Consider the following 20,793-nt stretch of genomic DNA (forward strand, 5'->3'; position numbering starts at 1 on the left):
GATCATGACAAGCAATTTTAAAAATATCTGCAGATACCCTCTCATGATCTTGCAATGACCTACATATCAGATTTTTATATTGAAATATTTCTAGAACTCTTGGATGATCTTATTTCAGCACTGCTTTTTAAAGTTGCTTTATATGTGCATTTCATTGTGTGGAAAATTCCGAAATTTATTGGCTGATTAATGGATGTACTGTTTGGAGAAGAGATTAAAATGGGGACATTAATCTAACTAACTGTTATTTTGACTAATTGTTTTGACTAAAACTCTTATTTTGATAAGATTAATAATAGACAGAACAAAATAATAAGCTACTTAAAATCAAAGTTAAGGGAAGAGCAGAATTTGTGATGGTAACTGATGCTTCTTGGAATACAAGTCTTTTTCCCTTTCCCAATGTTAGGTCAACAGAAGAAAAACAATGTGAGCAACATCCCACTCCAAATAAATATGTCCTGGGCCTTTACTTATTGTTTAGCTCCTACGTAAAACATTGTTAACCACAGCTTTCAGTTCATTCATTGGATGAATAATTCATCACTTCAAAGGCCTCATTTTCTTCTCATTTTGCCCTGCGTGGAAACAGTATGTTTTACATATGACAGGCCTATGTGGCAGTATTTTTATCGAGTTTACCAAGGCCAAATATTTGGCCAATTAAGCACATTCACTTAACTATTTAACTTATTGTTCAGGTCACATAGAAAAAATTTTAATCTCTCAACTCAAGGTCTTGAAAGTACGGTCGTGGCTAATATCAGACATTGGCCATGATGCAATTTCCTAGCCAACAGTAGAAAATGACATATTAGAATCTCGGTGTTGTAATTTATCAAGACAAGTAACACAGAAGATACTTATAGTCATAAATGAAATGTTTTATTTCATACAAAACACTTTTACTAAATTAGAAGTTTTAGACAAGTTACTCACAAAGCATTTTTTCTCTATATTGTAACACATCTTGTTGTTGTAGTAGATACATACAAAATAAAAACCAATTCTAAAACCAATAAAAATAAATATTGGCATACAGCACTCAATTACTTGTGAAGAAAATCACTATGCCATACTTGCCTGCTCAATTCCTATACCTTTGGCAGGGGGAAAATTTTTTTTTTTTTTTTTTTTTTTTTTTTTTTTTTTGTCTAATGTTGCTGAGGTCTGAATGTTAGGTCATTCTAAATGTTGGTTTGGACTTTGTACTGTTCATGTACAGTAGTACCTTAGGGTACATCTGCTACTACTTGGTATTTGTCCTGTTTGTATGTGAAAATGTATGTTTGGTATACAATACTTGTTTTGGAATACAACTCAGGTTTGATGAGTCATGATTGTGTGTACTGCACTTGTTTACTTCTTTTCAGATTGGTGCTATGACTGTCCACCTGTTATACTCTTCAACAAACAGCATGTGGTGTAATTCTGAGTTTTCAAATGATTTTTTCTTATAAAGTTCTTGTAAATTCATTAATAATGAGTTTTAGAAAAGTTAAGGAAAAGAGTTAAGCAATGAAGAAAATTGTTATGATCACCATAGAGGTAAAAAAGGAATTGTTGAAAAATATGAAAATGCATGCATACTGAGATCTAGCTATTGTATACCATATGCATATAAAAGGTGTTTACCAGTGGTGCCATGATGTTGGTAATGTCTATGATTGTGAAAAGTGAAGACACTATTAAATTGACTAATGTTGTGAAGGGGGATGAATCTGATTACCAAACAAAGATCAGAATCATTAAAAAATTTTGAAAACTTGCTTTTGATGTGGATAGCAGAAAAACTTTTATATGCAGTATCACGGGCAGTTCCACGGGCTGCATGCGGCCTTGAAGCAGTTTTATGCAGTCCATAAAGACATTCCAGTTATGAATTTGTTGCAATGTTAAAAAGACTTCAGGATTTTAATTATTTTAAGTCCAAGTTTACGTTATTTCCATTACTGTTTAAAACTAACATGCATAATGCATCAGAAAATCTATAAATGAAGCTAACTCATTTACAATCCAATATAAATCTTATTCAAAGATTTGAAGATTCAAATTTTATTAACTTTTATTCATACTTGTTAAAAAGCAAATAAATTCACTTAGAAATTTTTGAACTGAGAATAATTGCTATGTTCTTTGTTATATTTATATGTGAGTGGCCTTTTTTCATAGTTGATAGTTAATAAGAAAGAAACCCAATTGACCAATGAACATCTGTAATGCATGATGAAGATAATTTCTCTTAAATCTCTCCAAGGCTACAAACTTTATCAGAACGGAAATGCCATGAAGTATCAAGCTGTAATGAGAAATAAAAGTTCATAATACATACAAAAATATGTATTTTTGTTCATGCTTAAAAAAATTAATAAGTAAGAGAAGGAAACTAAGTTGTCATTATTCATTCTCAAGTTTTGTCCCACTTGGAAAATTTTAGCTGGAAAGTTAACATTTTCACAGTTTCTTTCAGTTTAAATTAAATTATTTATTGATTTAATCTGATTTATCTTAGAACTATTTTAAACAAACATCAGTCTGAAAATTTAATATTTAGCTGTCATTATATTTGTATCACAAAGTGTAACCAACAAAAATGTCTTACAAGTACCAAACTTTGGACTTTAGATAAAAATAAATATGTTTGCATTTTTTCTTTGCAATACTATTATTATTGTTTACCTACATTTTGAAAAATACTTAGTGAATGAACTTTAATTTTTTCATTTGAAAATTCTGTTAAAAAGGTTCTGGCTTGTGAACTTTTTTCAGATCGTGCATATGGTCGATAGGCAATTTGAGTTTGAGACCACTGATGTACAATGTGTATATTTTGCCCATTGCATTTGTATTTTAGTAATAAACAGTGTTATAATAGTAATAATAGGATTTTTTTATGAGAATAGATTAATTATTTCCCTTTTATTTTTTACTAGGAAAGGTCATGTGGTCAGGGGCGTAGCTAGAGTTTTCAGCGCCCGGGGACAACTGAAGAATTTGTGCCCCTTTCTGTGTGCCAAAAATGGAAAATATTTCATTAAAAATTTCGTAGCATCAATTTGGCGCCCCTTGGATGCTGTGCCCGGGGACAGATGTCCCCCCTTGCCCCACCCTAGCTACGCCACTGCATGTGGTATACGTTCAAGGACCTGGAATGGAGATTAATGATGTCTATTGAGGTACCACTGTATATGCATGCATGTCTGTTTGATTAAATAAAAATTGTGGCTTTAATTATAAAAGAGTACACATGTTAAAGCAGTTTTGCAAATAAGTTTGATTCTTGTGAAGAACGAGGAAAAATGTGTCAATCTAAGCAGAGTAGCAATTTGTCATGCCTCAAACCTTTCACATCAGGCTGAGCAAGCATCATTATTTGTATAGTTTGTGATATCAGTAGTAGACATCAGTAAACCATTGGCTAGGCAAATATAGTGACTGTAGACTGCTACTGATGAATGCAATTGATGATCTCTCTCTTGCAGCCTAACAGGAGAGAAGATCATTGATTGTATTTGTCATATTTTTCTGTTCCTTAATTTTCAACAGTTCAGCTTAATTCATCATTACCACTGTCACCACCACCAAGCATCAAGCTCACCACAACATTAGTAATGTAACCGGGACTCAAATTTTGGCAGACAACCTGCTGTGTAATAGCTTTTCATGGTTTTCCACATTTGTAACATAAGGGCAAGTTTCTGTTAAGCTGACCTCTACAAAAGTATCTTTCCCTAAGGCAGATAGATGGCCCTCAAATGCTTTGTTGTAATCTAAATAATCTAATCCACTAAGCTTCAGAACTAGACAGAAACTTGCTGTCTTCAAAGTTAGAAAGGTGAAAGTTTAATACTTATATTATTTCTATTTATTTGCATTGTACATTCATCATACCATTCTTAATTTTAGTGTTATTTTAGGTATTAAGTGTTATTTACTATGAGGCCCACGAGCGGTAAGACACTGAACACTGGTAGTTCGGTCCGAGGTTCGAATCCTGCGAACGGGCTGCCTGCATGGGTGTTTTTGTGCTTTTCCCCATGTGTAACATGTATAAGAGCCAGTTTCCCTTAGAAAGTCCTCCACGAAGGCATCCCTCCCTTTAGGCAGATAGCCCTTGTGTGCTTTGCCATAATTAAATTATCCAATCCAATGTTATTTACTATGATGTGATAGTCATTTTCCTGTAAATTTAATGGGCAAGAAATTCATTGGAGAAGTTGCTTTAGATTAACTTAAAAGAATTTCTCAAATATATATATTTGAAGTAATAATGTGGCTTTGTATTTATTCTTTGTAATTTATTAAAAATATTTATGGATAACTTTCAGTATTAACAACATATTTGAATGTTTTACTGGATATATGACCTTTGGAGTAAATAAATTTTCTAAACATTTTATTCTGTTAATGGAATACATGTACAAAAAAACTTTTACTTAAACTATCACTTACTTGCATGCAGTCGAATGTAATAAAATAATGCCAGAATACTATTTCCTTTAAGAAAAGTATTTCTGAGAAGATGGTTAACTGCTAAAAGGGGCTCAGGTGAGTAATTTAGGTAAAAGCAAATACAAAATAATATTTACTCTAATTCTTGGTTCATTTGGTGTCAAAACAATGTGAATGACATCATTAATGAATGTTTATAAAATGGCATGCATGCTCTGCATGCTAAATATGGTATTCAAAATTAGCAGTTTATTAATAGTTAATGGCATCATTAATTTATTCAGCAGGTTAGGAACTTTATCTGAGATTGTCAAAGTTCAAAATCAGTCTTTTTTTTTCAACTTACAGATGAATGTTTTGGCTGACAAAAACATACATTTGGAATATATATGTTATTAGTGTTTTTATTATTTGGGAATATAATGCAGAAGCTGAAAATACATCTATGCACAGAGAATAAGACAAGGCAGAAGTACAGAAAAATGATCAATCTTAACATTTAAATATTTTATATAATTGGTGAGAATAGTTTACATTTAAGTATTTTGAACCTTTCATATATTGATGAATAAGATGCTTGAATGCTTGAATAATGGCAGTTCATTGAAAAAAAATCGTCAAAAGGAGAACGTTAATTTAACCAATAAGGAGGAAAAAAATTACACATATTTAACAGAGAACTCCAATGTGTGGAGTAAGGACTGCAAAACTTCAGTGATACTGGTGGTATGAGAGCTAATTTCAAAGCAATATACATTTCCCATGGTTTTAGCTCTTATTGTCTGTAGTTTCAAAAGACATTTTGGTATGAAGGAATAAAAATTAACTTTTGAGACAATGTAGAGCCTGAGACTATGATATTAATAAGCATTGGAAGGCCTTCGTACCAGCTGGAATTGAAGGGAATAGTAGCTTAACAGTCACTACATACATTTTGCAATTATCTTCATTAAAAATAGTGTAATTGCTTCATTGAGCGGCATTGCTTCATTTCGAGTCATTAGATTACCTTTGATTATGTGAATTGTTTCCTGTAAGACTGCCAAGCAATCCAGCATTTGGAATAAAAGTAGTCTCAGTTTGATTCTGTAATTTTGAATTAAATCATAATATTATTGAACAGAATGTGAGCATATTGCTGTTCATATATATAAACCAATGAAATTCTAGAAAGAAATTCAGCACCATTACTTTATATCAAGATTACCATTTAATTAGATGGTATTTTCATTCATTACACTGTATATTCGCAGATTTTCATTCAGTAGCACATTTTTAAAGGAAGCTTGTTTGTCAGCAGTGAGAGACAAATGGAAGGCAACTTTATCTGATATTCTAGTTTTCAAGCAAAACTTAAGGTAATTTTGTCTTCTAGTTTGGATTTTGGAGTAAGATTACTTTGTGGTATATTTTTTGAGAAAAGTTTGTCTTATTTGGAGCTTAAATGTATTCTGGAAGCCGTACAAAATCCTGTTTCATTTTTAATCATGCTTCAGATTTCTAAAACGAATGCATCACCCAGCATCACTGGTGTAATATATTATGATAGGCAACTTTGAAAAAGGCCCAGAAGTAAGAATAAGCCAATTTTCAACTAAATGCGCCATTAATTTTAACTTCAAAGCAGAAAATTGCCTTTCCTTTAAAAAATTGTGCCATTTCAGTGGTAAAGAACAAACATTTACTTCTTGCAGCTGCATGCAGATATGGAGAAATTCGTTGACTCAGGCATGTTGTGGGAGGAAAGGAGGAAAAAAGAAGAAATATCCTTTTCTTGTATAATATACATATTTTATTACTGTTGCTGGTACTTGAAAAGCATCCAGGGTTAAGTCAGAGAAGATACAATACAATTAATTTTGTTTTAAATATCTGATTCTAAATAAAATTGATGATTCAATGTAAAGCTGTAATTTAAAGCAATTAATAATAAATCCATTATACATTTGAGTTTAAAATAATAATTTCGTTTTCACAATTTTAAATTTATAGACATCCTGGACATGTATTGCTTGCCCTAAGATATGCCTCATCATCGGGGACATCTCCAAGCCAGCAGTGGTAGCTATATCTGCTTACAGATGTAAACTGCAAAGGAACTGTGGCTGCATGAATCATAGAAGCCACAGCATGAGAGGAAATGAAGGCATCCTCTCTAATAGAACTTGAATAAGAAACTGAATAAAACTGGAATGAGTGCTGGAATGAATGTCACATTCTGCTTGGAATCGGCGGGTAAGCCTAGCCAGGTTTTCATCTTTACTAAACTAAAGTGCCTTTGTTTGTTTACTGACAATGTATTGAAATTTGTTTCTGTTGGTTGTCATTTCATATATCCACATTTAGAATTTTTCCATAACTTTTTTCGTCCAGCTTCTGAAGAATGCTAGTATTTGTTCCTTAGAGAGTGTAGAAATGTACACTTAAATCAGTACAGCCAGGTAGTATTTATTAATACCTGGCTTGAGCACGTGCAAGTAATAGCTTATGCAGATTATCCTTGTATGGTTCTATGACTCCACTCTTATCAGCTTCTTTGGAAATTGTGAGAGCTGGAGGATGACATATGAAGCCATCATCATTAATGGTTTTGCCATCACGTTTCTGGTCGACATGTCGCTGCCTTAACTGACCATCCACCTTTATATTGTAATGTAGCTGTCCATCCTTGGTTTGGATGGTGCTATTTCTCCATCGCCTGTCAGGCAGGCAATAATTTCTTATTGCCACTTTATTGCTAGTCCTAAACATCTGGTGTGCAAACTCATAGTTTCCTTTTCAAACTCTCTTTTTGAAACCCCCTTTTTTGAGATCTGGTCTTAGTAAGTCAATTCTTGTTCGAATTTCCTTTTTTAGCAATAACATCGCAGAGCTCTGTAGAGTAGTTAAGTTCTGAGCCTTTTTGTTTTGCATTAGAAATATACCGAGTTTTTGGTCTCAGAGCTGCCGTATAATTTTACATGGCTCTTAAGGATTATTTTACTGTAAACACATATTGTTCAGCCAGCCCATTACTAGATGGCTTAAATAGTGCAGTTTTTTTTGTTTGTTTGTTTGCTTTTGTTATTCGGCAGGAATATCTTAAATTCATATGAAATAAACTGTAGCCCATTATCACGCATTAACAATATTAGTAATCCAAATAATGCAAAAAGTTCTGCATCCATTTTTTTCCTCTTTTTTAAAGCCGAGTTTGATTTTGTTGGGTAGGCTTCTAGCCATTTTGACTGAGCATCGATGATTATCAAAAACATATACTCAAAAACGGGTCCTGCATAATCCATGTGAAAACGTTCCATTGGAGCACTCGTGTGCATTTAGTGATGGACCTTTACCTTCGAAGGATCTGATTTATGTTTTGCACATTCAGAACAGCTTTTGAAAGTATTTTCGATATCCTTATCTATACCATTCCAGAACACATGATTTCTACAATTGCTTTCATCTTTACAATCTTTAAGTGTCCGTGGTGCAACTCTTTTTAACACACTCTCATGGCGTCATTTTGTAATACAAATGTGTTCGCCATACTTTATACAGCCATCTTGGAGACTGTACTCCATCTCCCTTCCTTTCAGTTCACTACCACTTTCAAGTATTTGTAGTCGAGGACTGAGTTCTGCATCAATTTAAGTTTCATTAGCCAAATCTCTGGCAGTGACTGGAAACGTTTCAGTCTGCTGTAATTGAAAAATATTTACATCAATCTGAATGCAGATTTGGTCTGAGTTTGTTGGTAGTCATGAAAGAAAGTCAGTATTGCCATGCTCGCTTGTTTTATGGTAGAAATGACTGTAAGATCAAAATGTAGTGCAGGCATCGTGTTACTGCCAAGACTAGCATGCCTCTCTTTGAGTGGAAAATTGGTAGAGGTTTTATGATTTGTAAGTAACGTAAATTTCCTGCCATTTAAGAAAAACTTTTTTTTTTCTCCAGATGATTGACAAGGCTTCTTTATCCAGTTTGAGAACACTTTTTTACCATTTTAGTAAATGTTCTAGAGGCATATGCAATTAGCCTTTCAGTTCTGTCAAATAAAGTGTGTGGGAAAGTACTGCATATAACCCCACTCATTCAGTTCCCAATGTTAAAGGTAATTTTGGATCATAATGCGTCAAAATCTTGTGAACATGGTTCTTTTTATATGTTTAGAAAAGCCTTCTGAAAAGCCCTGTCCAATCCCATTTTGAATCTTTCTTAGTTAAATATTACAAGGGGTTTGCGATTGTTGCTAAATTTGGGCAAAATTTACCATAAAAATAAACTAATTCCAAGCAACTTTAAATTTCTTGGACTTTTCTGGGTCTCAGTGCTTTGACAGTTGCTGATATTTTTACATTGGTTTTATGTAAACCATTAGCATCAATTTTGTGATCTAAAAATCGATGCTAATAGTGTTTTTAAGTCACAAAATCGATACTAATGATGTATCTACTTTTCTCAAAATTTAATTTTAATGCATGAGCTTTACATTATTGGAAGACATTTTTTAAAATAATATAAATGATCATGATCATCAGACCCTGTTACTCAAGTATCATCCATGAAGACTTCACCCTTCCATACCTTGGAATAGTTGGGCCAATGTAATGTTGCCAGATTGTCGGTGCTGTGTTTAACTTAAACATTAATCTCTTAGGCCCATATTGCACACTTATTTCTTTCACTCGATCAACTGTTTCAGACAATTTTTCTGCCTGCTTTACTATTGAAAGGAACACGTGGATCATGATCATCAGACCCTGTTACTCAAGTATCATCCATGAAGACTTCACCCTTCCATACCTTGGAATAGTTGGGCCAATGTAATGTTGCCAGATTGTCGGTGCTGTGTTTAGCTTAAACATTAATCTCTTAGGCCCATATCGCACACTTATTTGTTTCACTCGATCAACTGTTTCAGACAATTTTTCTGCCTGCTTTACTATTGAAAGGAACACGTGCAATTTTTTTTCTTCCTTTCCAAAAAAATTGCAAATTGTTCGTTTTCAACCAATCAGCTATCAGTTTCGAATGCTATCAGTGTGTTTGTAATGAAGGACCAGTTTTCCCTGTGTTAACCCCAAAGTGATCTGTGGTGATTGGCTGTTGTAACAAAGCAGAAAAATTGTTCCAAACAGTTGTTATTCCGAAACAAACAGATATGTGATAGCAGCCTTACACATATATAAGCTCTTGTGTATGGTTATTGTTAACAATTTTTGAGTCTCTGTGTGTACTTTCATTTATTAGTAAGCATGTTTAAAATCAATTTTTGAAAAATGCTTTCCCTCACTCAAACGTGAAAATGTTTCCTCAGTAGTCGGCAAAGGGTGTTACAATTGGGTTTACTGTCAGCAAATACACACAGTTGAATAGCACCGTCTGGCTTAACAATGGGTACTGCTGGAGTAGCCCATTCTGATGTTTTAGTTTTTTTTATTATACCCTCCATTTCCAAATGATCAATTTCTTCATCTATACAGCCTAGCTCTTCAAACTTTTGGGGAAACCTTTGGTTTTAATTCTAGTTGAACCTCATAATTTTTTATCTCTCCTAATTTTTTGTAAAAATTCTCTTTATATTGCTCTAATAATTTATTTAAACTACTTTTTTGAGAGATAGAAATTGACTTTATTGAGATCAAATCTAAATTTATCTCCGAGAGCCATTCACAGCCAAATATTGTATCAAGGTTTCCTTTAACAGTATAATGATTTAAGTTTTTATTTTGTCCTTTATATTCTACATTACCTGTAGTAAATCCTAAAATCAGTTTTCTGCATTATATGTTTTAAATACTAGACTTGTAGTTTGAATTTTGTTTTTCAAAATTAGCCGGAAATTCTTTTAAACCTTTTTGGCACGGTGTGTTCGGTGTGAACACTCCAAAAATATTCCCTCTTTAGATGGCAGGACCACAGAAGCAAATCCTTAACGTTGAGATATACAGCGTAATGCGTTTACGCATGTGGGTTTGATGCAGGCGTCCGCTACGCATGTGCGTAAAGCCAGTAAAGCGTTTACCCATGCGCGCTTTCGATAGTGAAGAAAGTAACAGAGAACGTTATTGAAAACGAAAAAATTTCGATTGACAACTTAGTCGGTATTCTCGACACAGCAATTACAGGACTTGAACAGTGAAACTTTGTAACTGAACAAGAAATTATGTCTGTTTATAGAATTAAAGAGAAAGTATTAGCACAAAAAAATGAAGCAACTTAAACAACTTACATTGATAGAAATGTTTGCTAAAGTAAACAAATAAATATTAAGCTTTTTTTTTTTTTTTTTTTTTTTGTAAATTTTTATACCCTTTAGATCATAATTGCTCTTGATTTCATAAATTACAGTTTCAAATTTTTAATTGTATTATTTCTACATGCCATCTTACCAGATTTAAACTGATGATCTATAATCCGGAAAAACCCCTAATCCGGAACCGCCAAAATCCCGATGAGTCTGGATTACAGACTTTGTACTCTATTCTGTTTTTAAAGATACTAATTTTTCAAAGAAATGTTTCAGCTTTTTTTTAACTATAAAGAATATCAATGAAAAAAATCTTTATATAATTTTGTTGTTTGTATGCTAATCTGCCTATTCTGTATTACTTTTAATTTTTATCTTTGAAGTATTGCATATAGTGAAGCCTTCAGTGTATGGTGTCTTCGGACTGAACACACGGTAGTGCCTGTTATGTGGAGCAAGTCATAGAATCTGGTCTCGTGCTTCAAATATGGGGGAGGCTGAGAGTGCAGATTTATTTATATTTGTTTTTATTCTCTTCTGTTTTGGGTTTCGAAGACCCTGGTGCTTTGTTTTCACTTAGCTATTTGATTTTCAGTGAGAGCAGACCCTTTTTTTCTCTTGCTTTCATCGTGCATAATTTGCTTAGTTTTGATTTCTGTAGATTTTTATTTGTATATATATTTAATAATTATTTTTTTCTAGTCAATAATTAATTGTAAATATTATAGTATTTTAATTATTTTTCTTATAAATATTAAAATTGTGTAAATGGCTCGGAGAGGCCTCAGCATTGTCGAAGCAATGAGAGTTCCCCCCCCCCCGGTTTTTATTTGGGGGGTGTAGAGTAGCAGGCCTCCCCATGGTGCACCCTGGGTTATGCTAAATCTGCTACAGAGATCAGATTCTACTATTTTTAAATCATAGACAAAGTAGTTTACTGTAATATGTGCTTCACAACAATGCTCGCCTATCGCAGCTCGTGTGGCTCAGTGTGTTCGCTTCGGACATACTCACAAAATGGAAATGGTTTGTGCAATCTTTGTAAAAGTATACCTGCATACTCGCCTAGGCCTAAATAGACTGCCTACAATTTTTTTTCGTAAAATTTCAACTTTAAAGAGTAGCGTGCTGGAAAGGGTCAGTTCATTACTGATACTGCACACCATGTCCAGTTCCATTGCTAGCGGTTTTCATTCTATGTTCACTTGGACCATTATGGGTTGGTTTCCCTTTTCTTTTATCTCACTGGAATTGATGCTATGTATAGGAATTGTGTTTTTGTTTCTTACATCAATATATTTTTGTCTTGCTTTCTTACTTTCAGCAATTTTAACATTATAGCTCGCTCTTTCAATATGCCCAATTTTCTTACAAAATTGGCAGGTATTTGCTTTAAGTTTATAAGAATTTCTATCATGGTCCACTCCCTGTGCATCATGAGTACATTTTATCTCTAACACTCTTAGCTGAAAAGTTTTGTTTTTTAAACTTTTGTTTTGGAGCAACTGACTTACATTTACCTTTATTCTTGACACTAAACTCCTTAATTTCTACTGGTTTACCCGTTATTTTGTTTGTACCTTTTAACACTTTCTCCATTGCCAGAAGTATCATCTAAACTGATATTATCCTGCTGAAAAATTCTATCTAGAATAGCCCTATCTCTTAGCCCACTAACAAACACATCCCACAACATCATATTTATCATATTCTGATCGAAAGCACACAGTATGGGGGGTATCATAACTGTGCCATATACACATTAATTAGTTTCCCTTTATGCTGCTTTCAATTTAAAAATACATGCCTGGTTGTTATTATAAGTGGCTTAGGATTTAAATGGTTTTACAGTGTTGTTTTTAACACTATCTTATCAGAAGCAGTCTTATCTTATAGCTATCTTATTTTTAATTTTTATCAGAAGGATTATCAGAGGCCAGCAAGTTTTTTTTAAAGTCTATACATTTTTCAAAACAAACTAAAAATCAGTAGTTTTGAACTGAACAGAAAGGTTCAAATTATCAGTTTTGGGAGTAATAAGTGGAGTAAATGTATCTACAAAGGGGGGGCTTTATTTTGCTCTATCATTCCAGTTAACTAGCTGATTCATGTTTAGTTCCTCTGAAAAAGCAAAATGACTATAAAACTTTTACCTTGAGCTGTTTACGAGAAATTCCCTACTCGAAAATGAAAGTGAATATCTGATAGCTGAAAAGCTTTTTGTATAAGCTCTATTTTTATTACTTTATTTTTCTGCAGCCATCGACCCCAGTTTCTCATGCTATCATCATATATGTAAAGTATAGCATTGTTCATAGTAATATTATTTTCCCTTGAGTTTTGCTTTGAGTGGCAACAGTTGTAAGAAGTTATATTTTGGTAGAATAAACTCTTTTGGTTGTATTTAAAATTTTAGGTAGAAATATGAGTTTATGAATGGACAAAATGGTGAACATTACTGTTGTTTCTAACAATCTATTCATTTTACAAAACACTTTATTTTTTAAAAAAATTCTCTTCCGCATAAACGCATGCAAATCCATGACCATTTTCCATAATCTTATCCCCGGTTCACATTCGCTTGGCGCTCGCCAGTTGTGCATTTGATTATGATCAAGTCCTGTTATCTCAATACACCACAAAATTAATAAATGTTTACTTGTGATTTTTATAATTTGATATGAATATCAGATTAATAACTGTTTTCTAATGCTGTGTGTTACGTTTACTGAGTGGAAACTAGTTCTGAAACAATAATATAATTTAAAAGTCCCCCCAAAATGGTGGGCTCTTATAGTTAATAGGCATTGGCCACTGCTAAGGCCAGAAGCTGTGGTTTCTTTATTATGGAGGCACTTTAAGGTGGTCCACCATTGCCTCCTGTGAAGGAATTCACAAATTACATCCTTGCCTTCTCGTGGATTCAAACCCAGGCCTTTTCGTATGGCAGTCAGTCACACCACTTTTCTGTCTGCGTATTTAAAAGTAAAATCAGGAAAATTATAGGGTTGTTTTAAAAATTGCATACGATAATAAAGCCATTAATTCTGATATTCAGATTTATAACATCATACTTAAAGTTTGAGCATTTGAATTCGTTTGCTTCATTAATATTTGTTATGTCATTTTAAATATCATTAAGTTGTAAGAAAATGATGGAGAATCCAAAACTTAATATACATGATGTAGCCACCCAGACGGTATAGTGGTTTGGAAAGCTGACCGCGGCCTACCTATTAGCTGCCTCCATAATAAAGTGACTGCCACTTCTGGCCTTAGTAGTGGCGAAACCAAAGTCGGCTGACGGCCCGCCATTGGATTAACACACACACACACATATATATATACAAAGTATTACAGAAAATTGTTTTATAGGATTTAATTAATCTTAGAACCATTTAAAAATTTGATGGTGTTATTACTTGTATCATGTCAGGGGTAAACAATTTAATTAAATTGATCAAGAGAGTCTATAAAAAGATACATTACAAAATTTTAAACCCTGGTATTCCCATGGTTTTAGACACGACAGTTATACAAAGATACAGTGGATGGACAAAAATATGGAAACACCTTATGAAATGCATGTTTGAAAAGAAAGATTGAATTTAATGAAATACGTAGGTGGCGCTGGCGTTTTTGACTACTGACGCCACCTATACAACTTCGTAAATGTGCTAAACAGTTCAGTTGTTGTCGGAGTACTGTTGTGTGAGGTTGTCATTGCATTATGTCAGAGTTAACAGACTTCGAACGTGGGCAAATTGTTGGAGCACGTATGGTAGGTGCTTCCGTAAGCAAGGTAGCCGAGGTGTTTAGTGTTTCAAGAGGTACTGTATCGAAGATTTATTCCGCATATTTGAAAAGCGGAAAAACATCATCTGCTAAATCACAGCGTGGATGAAAGTGTGTCCTGAGTGATCGTGACAGACGATCATTAAGGGCAATTGTGACGAAAAATAAGAGGACCACAGCTGCAAAAGTTACTGCTGAAATGAATGTTGTGTTACCGAACCCTGTGAGTACCAAAACAATTAGAAGGAAGCTTCATAAACAGGGAATTGCTGGCCGTGCTGCAATTGAGAAGCCACTCATCAGTGATGCTAATGCCCGTAACAGGAAAAGGTCGTGTTTAAGTCATAAAGCCTGGACTATAGAGCAGTGGAAACGAGTAATATGGTCTGACGAGTCTTCTTTCACATTGTTTCCCACTTCTGGCCGAGTTTACGTCTGAAGAACGATATCCCAAGCCTATAATACAGACTGCTTGTTGCCAAGAGTGAAACATGGCGGGGGTTCTGTTATGGTTTGGGCAGCCATATCGTGGTTCTCTGCTAGCCCCATGATAACTGTGTCAGGGCACATGACTGCCAAGACTTAACGTGAACATTTTGGCCGATCAAGTTCATCCCATGGTACAAACTTTGTTCCCCGATGGTGATGGTGTCTTCCAAGATGACGAAGCCCCTGTTCACACAGCTCACATTGTCCAGGACTGGTTTTCTGAGCACGAGGATGAGTTGTCCCATCTCCCCTGGCCACCACAGTCACCAGACCTGAATATTATCGAACCTTTGTGGTCTACATTGGAACGGAAAGTGCATTCTCGTTATCCACCGCCAACATCGTTATCTGAACTTGCCACCGTTTTGCAGGAAGAATGGTATAATATTCCCTTGGCAAACATACAGGAACTGTATTTATCCATTCCGAGAAGACTGCAAGCTGTTTTGGATGCCAACGGGTTTCCTACACCATATTAAGCAAAGAAACATGTTTTTTTAAAGATGTTTCCATATTTTTGTCCAACCCCTGTATATATCAATTTATGTAATCATGAAAACAAACTAAAGGAATTAAATGATGAAGATAATTATAACACTTATAAAGAAAACACATGAAAATTAGTAAAAATGAAAGTTCTAGCAATCAGAATACTGATGATGGTGTATTAGGGAAAAAAAAAAAAAAAAACTGAATTTTTATAAAAAGAGGTAATTTTTCTTAATGTTTTAAAACGCGGCTAATCTTGTTGTGTTGATTACTTTTAAAAATGACTTGTATTTTTGAGAATCTAAATAAATATTAATATTGAACATCACTCTTCTAGATGATTACCTCCACTGAAAACCAAAATCGTCTGGAGATGTGATTTTTCCAGAAAGGGTTTGCTGTATTGACAAAAACAAATCAACTGTTATGTTTCAAAGGGTGCGTTGTGTATTATGTTTATTTTATGCTTCCTTCTGATTTAATGTTTCAGTATCTTCCAAGGGAAAAATAACTAAAATTAATAAAGTGTTTGCTATCAGCAATGTCAAATGAACACCTGACTGTTTTGTCAATAATATGAATAGAAAATAATATTATAGATAATAATTTATATATGAATGGTCTAGTTAAGAGGTTTTGTTACTACTAAAATTTATGAGGATCACTATATAATAAATGACATCACATATACTAATTTCAATTCTAAAATTCTGAAATTTGTTACAGGTGGTGATATATTGTGATTTTTTGCTTTACGCTCTGGGAAAATAAAAAAAAAAACTTTGTGAAAATATCTTATATTTACTTTGTGGACATATCTTTATATTTAATGTAATAAATAAGTAATAAATTTTCAAAAGTAATTTAATTTTTATTTGGAAACTTTGTGAAAACATGTAGAAATAGAATGTTGCGCAATACATTTAGAAAATTATACATTCTGGGAAATAGAAGTTTTAAAAAATCTAGGTTATTAGTCTGTTACTCATTACACAATTCTATTGGCAGCTCATTTAGTCATTTTTTTCTCATTAAAATTTGACAGCCTACTTTTTATGGGAATTTGAGTTTAGAGAGAAAGGACTGATCAGTGGGATGATTAACTAGTGTTTACATTTTAAGGCTACAAGAAATTATATTCGTACAGTATTGAAAAGTCCTTTTTTCATTATTTTAACCTTTTGTTGGTTGATTTTGTTTTCGAGTTGGGGTTAATGAATGTATGAAAAGTAATGCTGAATAAAAATTTGTAAAAAGGCTGGATATGATTATGTTTTATTAAAGGAATGATAAAATGAAATTTTTTAACAGAGTTCAGGTTAAAATGATAGCTGAATCCTGAATTTGGGGTTAAAGGATATAGAAGGGAAAGAATTGTTAATTGTGGCTTGTAATAGTGACAAAGCATTATATAATCACTCTAGAATAAGAATTGCAAATTTTCAACAATGAGTGTTGTATTTTCATTTTATCTGCTTTCAGTCAGTTGTGATAGAGTGATATACAAGAGCTGTGGTATTATTTGTTTATCTTTGCTATTAATACGCACGCTTTGAATCTAAAGTGTTTTTAAAGCGACTGTCTTAAAGGTTTTAGCAGTTTCATGATATTTAATATGTCTGCATCTTTTCTGTAATTCATTGTCACTTCTGTATTTTCTTGCCTGGATTAAAAAACAATGGAATATAAATTATTGATTATAAAAGTACCATATGTTAATCTTTTGTTAATTTTGCATAGTAATATTGTTCGCCAATGAATCAATGTTTTAATACCTATTTAGTTTTATTCTTAAGCAAGTAATTTCTTTCTTTGTATCCTTTTCAGGGGCGTTTGTAGGCAAGCTTCCTCTTACAGATATTTCCTTAAGGAATTTTTTACTTGATACTTTTAGAATACCATATTGCTACACGTAGAATACCATATTGCTACATGTGTACAGTGTCTCAATATTGTTAATGTATACGTAAAGAACAAGTATTAAGTGGCATGCAGTTTTGAATACATGTTGGTATCTACTGATATATAAAATAATGTACAATTTTCCTTCACATATAATTGAGTTTATGGATCCAGGTATTTGAAAAAATGTATTCTTGTTTTTTTGTTTTACTTTAAAATAGATTTTATGAAAAATATGTGTGAAATTGGTTTTAATAATTTTTGTGAAGGTATTCATGTATGATATGCCCAAATGTATACATTGGGCAAACCTATTAACTTTTCATTCACTCATCATTTGAAAAAAAGGGATATTTTATGAAATTTTGTATGTTCATTTGTTAAAGACTACTAATTATTATATATTTTCAGTTATTTATTGCACATTTTGAGCTGGGATCGTAAAATTGTAGAAAATCAAGAAAGGTTTCTGTTGTGTTTCAATGAAGGAAGAAGAATGTATTTAAAATGGCTTTAAATGGAATAATTTTTAGAGTACAATTTCATGCTTTGAAAGCACAAATCAAGGCTTTTTAGATGAAGGGGGAGTATTGAATTTATGTGGGGAACTGGAACAGTGATGTAAACTAAATAGTACACCAGATAACATAAAAGTACCAAAAATGAGAAAATTCATTATAAATAGAACTATTTTGTACTAGAAAGATGTCCAGAAAATTAGCACATAAAGACACTGTGTACAAATATACAGTACAAAGTCCATAATCCGGACTCATCGGGACTTTGGCGATTCCGGATTAGGGGTTTTTCCGGATTATAGATCATCAGTTTAAATTTGGCAAGATGGCATGCAGAAATTATACAATTAAAAATATGAAATCGTAATTTATGAAATAAAGAACAATTATGAACTAAAGGGTATCAAAATTTCCAAAAAAAGCTTAATATTTATTTGTTTACTTTATTAAACATTTCTTTCAATGTAAGTTATTTAAGATGCTTCCACGAAAAATTCAAAAAGTTCCTTTTTCTTGTGTCATATATAGTGGACTTTCCAATGCCATACTTTTCGCATAATTTTGAGAGGGATAAGCCTTTATCCATTTTTTGCAGCAATTCCACTTTTTGTTTAATGGACATCGAAACATGCTTTCGCTTTGTCCTTTGGCGTAGTCCTTTGGCAGCTCCAGAATTGGAAACTCTTTTTGACATAATTGAAAGTTCAAGCTTAATTTTTATAAAATTGTTCTAACAGTCTGCAAAAAATAATAAGGCAGACCAATTAGAAGCTTAAGGAACAGCGCAATCTGCAACATTAACTGAAATGCCTTAGATAATTTTAGCCTAGCTTATACCGTCCATTATACATTAAACGCGATGCGTTTACACATGTGCATAAAGTTTGTAGTTTGGAGGTCCGGATTACAGACTTTGTACTGTATTAGAATGCAGTAGGGTGCAGTACTTTAAGTGTTCACTCCTTAAAATTGTGCTAGTCAAAAAGTGATATGTTTCTTAGGATGTGAATCTCAGCTCAGTTGACTGTCACAGCCATTAATTGAAGCAGTTTTAAGCTATGCATAAATTCATGATGATGTCTCAATGAAAAGTAGATTGAGAAATCAAGCTACCAATCTGTGCATATCATGTATATTGCATTCACATGAGAATTAAAATTTTCTCTATTCATCTCATTTTTTTTACTCATTTGTATCAGTACTCAGATATGTCTGCATCCATTTAAAGAAAAACTACCCCATATACACTATAGGGTTTTTCTTTGATGAATATTTCTGAGATGTTGGTTACCTGATTCTCTTTATATCAATATCCACATTCCCTGTGCAAATAAATCTGGTCATATTTATGGGGAGCAGACCTCATTTGGGTTGATTGTTGGCTGTGCGTCTAAAGCCAGGAAAAATACCTGTAGGTTATGTGTGGATCTGTTCATATTGTTAGAAGAGCTATGTTTTGACTGTTTTTCTTATGTGTAAGGGCCGAGCAGTAAAGTCACTGAACACTGGTAGTTTGGCTTGACTTCCATGTGGAGAGGCTGGCTGCATGGTCACTTTTGGGTTTTCCCCCATGTTTAAAGGGGATGCAGTCAAAAGTCGTTAATTCGGACACCCATAATCCGGACCTCAAAGCTAAAAACCTTTTGCGCATGCGCCGCGTTGGCACATGCACACAGGCGTTTTACGCGTGCACGTAAGACCTTGACGACTGCGCAAATGCGTGTGCGCAAGTGCAGAATACGTTTTCGCCTGCGCGTTTAATGTATAACGGACGGTGTAAGCTAAAATTATCTAATTATCTATTTCAGTTAATGTTAATGATTGTGTTGTTCCTTAATCTTCGAATTGGATCCCGCTTATTATTTTTTGCAGACTTTAAGAGCAATTTTATAAAAGTAAACTTGAAATTTCAATTATGTCAAATAGAATTTCCGATGTTGAAACTTCCAAAGGATATACAAAACGAAAGTATGTTTCGATGTCCATCAAACAAAAAGTGGAATTGCTTCAAAAAATGGATAAAGGCATACCCGTCTCAAAGTTATGCAAGGAATATAACATTGGAAAGTTAAACTGTATATGACATAAGAAAAAGAAAAAGGAACTTTTTGATTTTTTTTGTGGATTCCGACACCCCACTTGCAATGAATAACAGAAAAAGGGTTCGTTATGCTAAAAGTGATGATTGAATGGGTCAGACAGTGTCGCAGCGATGGCGTGCCATTGACGGGTCCAATGGTAATGGCTCAAGCCAAAATATTTCATGAAGAAATGAACTTAAACGGAGAGTGCACATATTCGACAGGTTGGTTAACAAAATTTAAAAATCGCCATGGTATAAGACATTTAAAAATTTCTGGTGAAAAATCTTCAGCTGATACTGAAGCTGCTGAACAATTTGCAGATGAATTCATTGAATTCATTACTATTGAACAATTATCTGCAGAACATTTTACAATGCTGATGAAACTGGTCTTTTCTGGCAATATGTACCGCGAAATACCTTGGCAACCTCTACAGAAAAGGCTCCAACTGGTGTCAAAGATTCCAAAGCGAGACTAACAATTTTAGCGTGCGCAAATGCTGCAGGAACGCACAAGTGCAAACTTTTCGTAATCAGAAAACATTCACGACCTCGACCGTTTAAAGGAGTAACGATTTTCCCTGTTATATATCGCGCAAATAAAAGAGCATGGATGACACAAGTGTTGATGAATGATTGGTTTGAAAATCATTTTATACCCAAGGCTCGGCGACATTTGAATTCGGTTGGTTTACCTGATGACTCAAAAATAGTTCTGATTGTTGATAACTGTTCGGCGCATACTTCACTTAAAGTTTTAGTGAAAGATAATGTATCCGTGTTATTCTTCCCTCCAAATTGTACGTCACCATATGGGGCATTCTTTGTTTACA

The 20,793-nt window shown here is 33.5% G+C and overlaps 1 long non-coding RNA gene across 5 annotated transcripts in view; it reads left to right on the forward strand.

Moving 5' to 3' along the window:
• LOC118184569 (uncharacterized) overlaps positions 1-20,793 on the forward strand; it is a 46,568-nt gene that overhangs the window by 12,231 nt on the left and 13,544 nt on the right. For 2 of the 5 annotated variants that reach the window (XR_015039149.1, XR_015039150.1), the window contains exons 2-4: positions 2,934-3,176; positions 6,445-6,687; positions 15,795-15,895. This is a non-coding gene — a long non-coding RNA (uncharacterized LOC118184569). Of the gene's footprint in view, positions 1-2,933; positions 3,177-6,444; positions 6,688-15,794; positions 15,896-17,284; positions 17,534-20,793 lie in introns of all 5 variants that reach the window. The other 3 variants (XR_004757452.2, XR_004757453.2, XR_015039151.1) reach the window with 2 other exon arrangements.

The sequence above is a fragment of the Stegodyphus dumicola genome, chromosome X2, assembly GCF_044657685.1.
Source record: "Stegodyphus dumicola isolate Sdum_Otavi_A_Nest chromosome X2, ASM4465768v1".
Classification (NCBI taxonomy): Eukaryota; Metazoa; Arthropoda; class Arachnida; order Araneae; family Eresidae; genus Stegodyphus; species Stegodyphus dumicola.